Source organism: Symphalangus syndactylus, chromosome 12 (genome assembly GCF_028878055.3).
Source record: "Symphalangus syndactylus isolate Jambi chromosome 12, NHGRI_mSymSyn1-v2.1_pri, whole genome shotgun sequence".
Classification (NCBI taxonomy): Eukaryota; Metazoa; Chordata; class Mammalia; order Primates; family Hylobatidae; genus Symphalangus; species Symphalangus syndactylus.
The window spans coordinates 65,974,876-65,982,394 of NC_072441.2; positions in this window are offsets into that span (position 1 = coordinate 65,974,876).

Genomic DNA, 7,519 nt, shown 5'->3' on the forward strand with positions numbered 1-7,519 from the left:
CCAGGACCCCCATAGTTATCAAAATATGTGGATGCTCAAGTCCCTGATGTAAAATGGCACGATATTTGCATATAACATACATACATCTTCACATACACTTTAAATAATCTCTAGATTACTGAGGCCAGGCAGGGTGGCTTACACTTGTAATTCCGGCACTTGGCCTTGGAAGGACAAGGTGGGAGGATTGCTTGAGCCCAGGAGTTCAAGAACAGCCTGGGCAACGTGGTGAGACCCTAAATCTATAAAAATACAAAAATTAGCCAAGCATGTTGATGCATGCCTGTAGTCCCAGCTACTCAGGAGGCTGAAGTTGGAAGATCACCTGAGTCAGGAAGGTTGAGGCTGCAGTGAGCCATAATCGTATCATTACACTCTAGCCTAGACAACAGAGGGAGACTTTGTCTCTAAATAAATAAATAAATAGATTACTTATAATACTTAATACCATAGGCATGCTATGTAAATAGTTGTTATATAGTATTTTTAAATTTTTTTAATTTATTGTTACTTTAAATTTTTTAAAGTATTTTCATCTGTATTTGGTTGAATACACAGATGCAGAACTCAGACATGTGGAGGGTCAACTCTATACCTCTATTTTTTCTTTGTTTAGGATCTTGGGCCTCTAGAGATTAAGGCACTAATAGGACTAGTCACCAGGTTGGTTATGTCTTCCTTCAGTCCCATTCTCACATAGCATTTGTGCTGTTAGACATTTCCTGGGGACCATTCAAGCCAGTGTGCTCATCACTCCCATCACCTAAAATCCTTTTAATTCCCTTCCCCTCCCTTCAACTCTCATGCTTTAGAAATGTTTATCTACCAAAACCCATTTACTAAATGTAGGCTTAATATGGGAAACTGTTATTTCCATTAGGCCTTATGAATTAATTAAAATAATTAAAGGATTTCCCCCTTAATAATAATAACGAAGGTTTACTATGCCAGGCATTGTTCAATCATATTGTATCTATCATCTCCGTGTAAACCCCGTAATAAGCCTATGAACCTTATATTCACTGATAAGGAAACTAAGCCTTAGAGAGGTTGGGGAATGTGCTCAAGATCACAGAGCTCTTACCCCATTTGCCCATGCCCACAAAACTCATTGGTGTCAAGTCAGGACTAGAACACACATCTTCTGAATACTAGTTCTGTGGTCTTTTCTAGCTAAACAAATATTTACTGAGCTGCAACTATGTGCAAGACAACGTCCTGGATTCCAAGGGAATATCGAATTCTAAAGGCCCTTTTTAAAATTATTTCCAGGCCAGGCGCAGTGGCTCACGCCTGTAATCCCAGCACTTTGGGAGGCCAAGACTGGCAGATCACTTGAGGTCAGGAGTTCGAGACCAGCCTGGCAACATGGTGAAACCCCATCTCTACTGAAAACACAAAATATTAGCTGGGTGTGGTGGCGTAAGCCTGTAATCCCAGCTAGTAGGGAGGCTGAGGCAGGAGAATTGCTTGAGCCCAGGAGGCAGAGGCTGCAGTGAGCCGAGACTGCACCATTGCACTCCAGCCGGGGCGACAGAGTGGAAAAAAAATATGTCCAAAATGCTCACCACTCATAGGTCCTTCTAATCCATACTGCATGCTGACACACCACGAAAATAATTTTCTTAAAGACTTTTTGGATCAAAGTATTTTCAGCTATTCTCTATTTCATAAAGAACCAGTTCAAGTCCCTCTGCAAGGCACTTAAAGGAGCTGGTACAGTAGAAAGAGGAAGGATGTGCTGACAGATGTGGGTTTGCATCCTGGTGCTGTCAACAACTAGCCTTACAACTTTAGACAAATCACATAATCTGTCTGAGACTCACTTTTCTCACCTGTAGACCTGGGAAATAGCAGGGTTGTTGGAAGTATTCCATAGGTAAGTAAAGGGCCTCGCATACAGTGGGTAGCAATAAGAGTCAGTTGCCTTTCCTGTCTCTCCCACCAATTCTAGCTCCAACATAATTTTCTAAGACATAGACCCTCTAGGTCAGCCAGGCTGTCTACTTATCACCTGCTGGACATGGTTACACAATCCTTCCTTTTCTTAAACATTCCCCTTGGTCTAGAGGGCCCTCCTCCCTATTGTTCCCCAATCTAGCTAAATCTTTCTCACCATCCAAGACCCAGCTCAAGCCTACCTGCTTCTTTTTTTTATTTTTATTTTTTTATTTTTTTTTAATTTATATTTATTTATTTATTTATTTATTTATTATACTTTAGGTTTTAGGGTACATGTGCACAATGTGCAGGTTTGTTACGTATGTATCCATGTGACATGTTGATTTCCTGCACCCATTAACTCGTCGTTTAGCATTAGGTATATCTCCTAATGCTGTCCCTCCCCCCTCCCCCGACCCCAAAACAGTCCCCGGAAAGTGATGTTCCCCTTCCTGTGTCCATGAGTTCTCATTGTTCAATTCCCACCTATGAGTGAGAACATGCGGTGTTTGGTTTTTTGTCCTTGCGATAGTTTACTGAGAATGATGTTTTCCAGTTTCATCCATGTCCCTACAAAGGACACGAACTCATCATTTTTTATGGCTGCATAGTATTCCATGGTGTATATGTGCCACATTTTCTTAATCCAGTCTATCGTTGTTGGACATTTGGGTTGGTTCCAACTCTTTGCTATTGTGAATAGTGCCGCAATAAACATACATGTGCATGTGTCTTTATAGCAGCATGATTTATAGACCTTTGGGTATATACCCAGTAATGGGATGGCTGGGTCAAATGGTATTTCTAGTTCTAGATCCCTGAGGAATCGCCACACTGACTTCCACAATGGTTGAACTAGTTTACAGTCCCACCAACAGTGTAAAAGTGTTCCTATTTCTCCACATCCTCTCCAGCACCTGTTGTTTCCTGCTTTTTTAATGATGGCCATTCTAACTGGTGTGAGATGGTATCTCACTGTGGTTTTGATTTGCATTTCTCTGATGGCCAGTGATGATGAGCATTTCTTCATGTGTTTTTTGGCTGCATAAATGTCTTCTTTTGAGAAGTGTCTGTTCATGTCCTTTGCCCACTTTTTGATGGGGTTGTTTGTTTTTTTCTTGTAAATTTGTTTGAGTTCATTGTAGATTCTGGATATTAGCCCTTTGTCAGATGAGTAGGTTGCAAAAATTTTCTCCCATTCTGTAGGTTGCCTGTTCACTCTGATGGTAGTTTCTTTTGCTGTGCAGAAGCTCTTTAGTTTAATGAGATCCCATTTGTCAATTTTGGCTTTTGTTGCCATTGCTTTTGGTGTTTTAGACATGAAGTCCTTGCCCACGCCTATGGCCTGAATGGTATTGCCTAGGTTTTCTTGTAGGATTTTAATGGTTTTAGGTCTAACATTTAAGTCTTTAATCCATCTTGAATTAATTTTTGTATAAGGTGTAAGGAAGGGATCCAGTTTTAGCTTTCTACATATGGCTAGCCAGTTTTCCCAGCACCATTTATTAAATAGGGAATCCTTTCCCCATTTCTTTTTTGTCAGGTTTGTCAAAGATCAGATAGTTGTAGATATGTGGCATCATTTCTGAGGGCTCTGTTCTGTTCCATTGATCTATATCTCTGTTGTGGTACCAGTACCATGCTGTTTTGGTTACTGTAGCCTTGTAATATAGTTTGAAGTCAGGTAGCGTGATGCCTCCAGCTTTGTTCTTTTGGCTTAGGATTGACTTGGTGATGCAGGCTCTTTTTTGGTTCCATATGAACTTTAAAGTAGTTTTTTCCAATTCTGTGAAGAAAGTCGTTGGTAGCTTGATGGGGATGGCATTGAATCTATAAATTACTTTGGGCAGTATGGCCATTTTCACGATATTGATTCTTCCAACCCATGAGTATGGAATGTTCTTCCATTTGTTTGTATCCTCTTATTTCATTGAGCAGTGGTTTGTAGTTCTCCTTGAAGAGGTCCTTCACATCCCTTGTAAGTTGGATTCCTAGGTATTTTATTCTCTTTGAAGCAATTGTGAATGGGAGTTCACTCATGATTTGGCTCTCTGTTTGTCTGTGATTGGTGTACAAGAATGCTTGTGATTTTTATATAGCCTACCTGCTTCTTTATAGTCCTCCCAACAGAACACGTTCTCTCATGTTTTCTCAAAGCACTATTGTCTGGTTATAGATTCAGTACCCTACACTGTCATTAAATTTTTCATGCTTGTCTTGTTTCTCCAAAGGTGCTGTGAGCTGCTTGGGAGCAAGGGCAGGGCCTTCTTTTCTTCGTATCCCCCACGGAGATGATTGCAGTGTGACACCCATGACAAGTGTTCAATAATCACATGCTAAGTGTGTGAATGAGTACTGCATCATATTGCATTTTGTTAAATTATATGTGTATGCCTGGGAGTTGAAATGTGAGAAAATGACACTGCTATTTTTCCTCCTAATGCAGATTGCTTTTTAAAATATTATCTATCCAACGTGTTTTTTTTCACATATAGTATTTTTTTCTCCAACATTTCAATACACCACTTAAAATCCAACCTAAAAAAGAAAGTATTAAAGCATGTGTTTCAAATGGGGGAAAAATCCAGCAGCTATGACTAATGTCTTCAATTTATAGTATATCCAATTTGGAGAAGACCATGCTTTTTCATAAAGTTGCATAACTGCTAACAAAAACATTTTCAGCCACAGGATGTGTTTTTGGAAGAATGTAGCCCTTTGCTAGACGAGGAAAAATGTAAAAACCAAGGGCACAGCTTTCCTTGATACACTTCTTACCCAATACAGATAAGGCACTCAAATATTTATCAGATTGAATGTTCTCTCCTTATATAATGTATGATGTTGGGCAGAAGCAGGTTGTCACATTCTTGATATTAGTGGTTCATTCTAATTACATAGCTTTTCCTTGTGAACTATCTAGGTATTGACAACTAATGAGTATCATCATCAAAAATGATTAAAGGAAGTGAGTGAGGATGATGTCATGTATTTCTACATCTACCTCTTCTGGATTAAATAATCAAAACAAAGAGGCCTGTATATTACCCACTTTCTAATATTTGTTGTTACAGCCCTTTGGAGGTGAAATAATAGTGAATAGACTTTCAAATGAATCACAAGCACTAGAGCTCCAGTTAACTTGTTGACTGCAGTCATGTAAGAAAGTAAGACCCCAAGGTGGGTAACAGGTTAGACTGGTGAATACCTGAAGTTAACACTGTACTTTGGCAGTCTTTTTCACCCTTATATATGAGAATATAAAATCTGGGTCAGAACCAAGATGTATAAGTCTGACTTGAGAATAAACTGAACACATTCTCTTTAAAATATACAGAAGTAAAAGTTTTTAAAACTCACAAACTATAACTTATCAATAGTCCAATAGAAAAGTTTAAACTCTTAGTTGCATAACGATTCATATTTTTATTTTTAAGTGTGCAAAAAAAAGTTGAAAGCAGCAGCATCTGACCCTGTTGTCTATATCAAGCTACTAAGAACAGGTTTTAAATTCTAAGCTCTTATTTTGTTTTTCACCTTGAGTATTCATTTTGCTGCCGAAGTAGAAGATGTGAAAATTAAGATCTATAGAACACAGTTTTGAATCAATCATCAAAAGCAAAAAAAAAAAAAAATTGTTTTCAAGGACGAGAACGAATTCTGACATTTTAATTACAAGCTCAGTAGAAAGTTTTCTAGTAGTCTGTGGGCTTTGAAAATCATTATTATGTTGTCATTACAAATTAATGACTATAAAAGAAATCAGTTTTGAATGCTAATGGTAAATTACAGAAAAAAACTTATGGAACTGCTTCCTATCACCTGATGTACTAAGAGTATTCATCATAATTTACTTGATTAAAAAACCCAAACAGTGGAAAAATACAGAGACACAGATTTTTGAAATGGTATTATATAAATATAAGCCAGCTTTTTCTTAGCAATTCAAAAGATGCTTATCATAACACATTTGTAATATCAAAAAACTAGAAGCAACCTAAATGTTCAGCAACATGAGAATGAGTAAGTAATTACAGTACATCCAAATGGTAGATTATGCAATTATTGAAAGTTATAAATATAACATATGTCAGATTGAAAAATGTAAGTACAGGCATACCTCAGAGATACTGTGTTTCAATTCAAGATTGCTACAATGAAGCAGGTACCCCAAGAAAGCGAGTCACACAAATTTTTTGGTTTCCCAGTGCATATAAAAGCTATGTTTACGTTATACTGTTGTCTGTTAAGTGTACAATAGCATTATGTATTAAAAAAAGTACGTATCTTAATTTTAAAATACTTCATTGGTAAAAAATGCTAACGATTGATTCAGCCTTCAGCAAATCATAGTCATTCGGCTGGTGGAGAGTCTTGCCTCAATGTTAATGGCTGCTGACTGACGACAGTGGTGGTTGTTGAAGGCTGAAGTGGCTGTGGCAATTAAAAAAGACAGCAATGAAGTTTGCCACATTGATTGACTTTTCCTTTCACAAAATAATTTCAGTAACATGTGATACTGTTTTTTACCCACAATGGAACTTCTTTCGCAATTGGACTCAATCCTCTCAAACCCTGCTGCCACTTTATTAAGTTTATTTAATAATCTAAATCCTTTGTTGTCATTTCAACAATATTCACAGTATCTACACCAGTAGTTTAAGTCTCAAGAAAACACTTTCTTTGCTGATCCATAAGAAGCAACTTATCTGTTCAAGTTTTGTCATGAGATTGCAGCCATTCAGTCCTGTCTTCAGGCTCTACTTCTAATTCTGTTCTCTTGCTATTTCCACCACATCTGCAGTTACTTCCTCCCCTGAAGCCTTGAACCTCTCAAATATATCCATGAGGGTTGGAATCAACTTCTTCCAAACTCTTGTTAATGTTGCTATTTGAACTTCCTCCCAGGAATCACAAGTTTTTTTGTTTGTTTGTTTTTGAGACAGAGTTTCACTCTTGTTGCCCAGGCTGAAGTGCAATGGCGCGATCTCGGCTCACTGCAACTTCAGCCTCCCAGGTTCAAGCGATTCTCCTGCCTCAGCCTCCTGAGTAGCTGGGATTACAGGCATGCGCCACCACGCCCAGATAATTTTGTATTTTTAGTAGAGACAGGGTTTCTCCATGTTGGTCAGGCTGGTCTCAAACTCCCGACTTCAGGTGATCCGCCCACCTCTGCCTCCCAAAGTGCTGGGATTACAGACATGAGCCACCATACCTGGCCACAAGTGTTCTTAATGCCATCTACAATGATGAATACTTTTCAGAAAGATTTTCAATTTATTTTGCCCAGATCCATCAGAGGAATTGCCATCTATGGTAGCCATAGGCTTACGAAGTGTATTTCTTGAATAATAAGACCTGGAAGGCCAAATTACTCCTTAATCCATGGGCTATGGAATGGATACTGTGTTAGCAGGCATGGAAATAACATTCATCTTCTTGTACATCTCCATCAGAGTTCCTGGGTAACTAGGTGCATTGACAATGAGCAGTAATATTTTGAAAAGAATCTTTTTTTTTTTTTTTTTTTGAGCAGTAGGTCTCAACAGCGAGCTTAAAATATTTAGTAAACCATGCT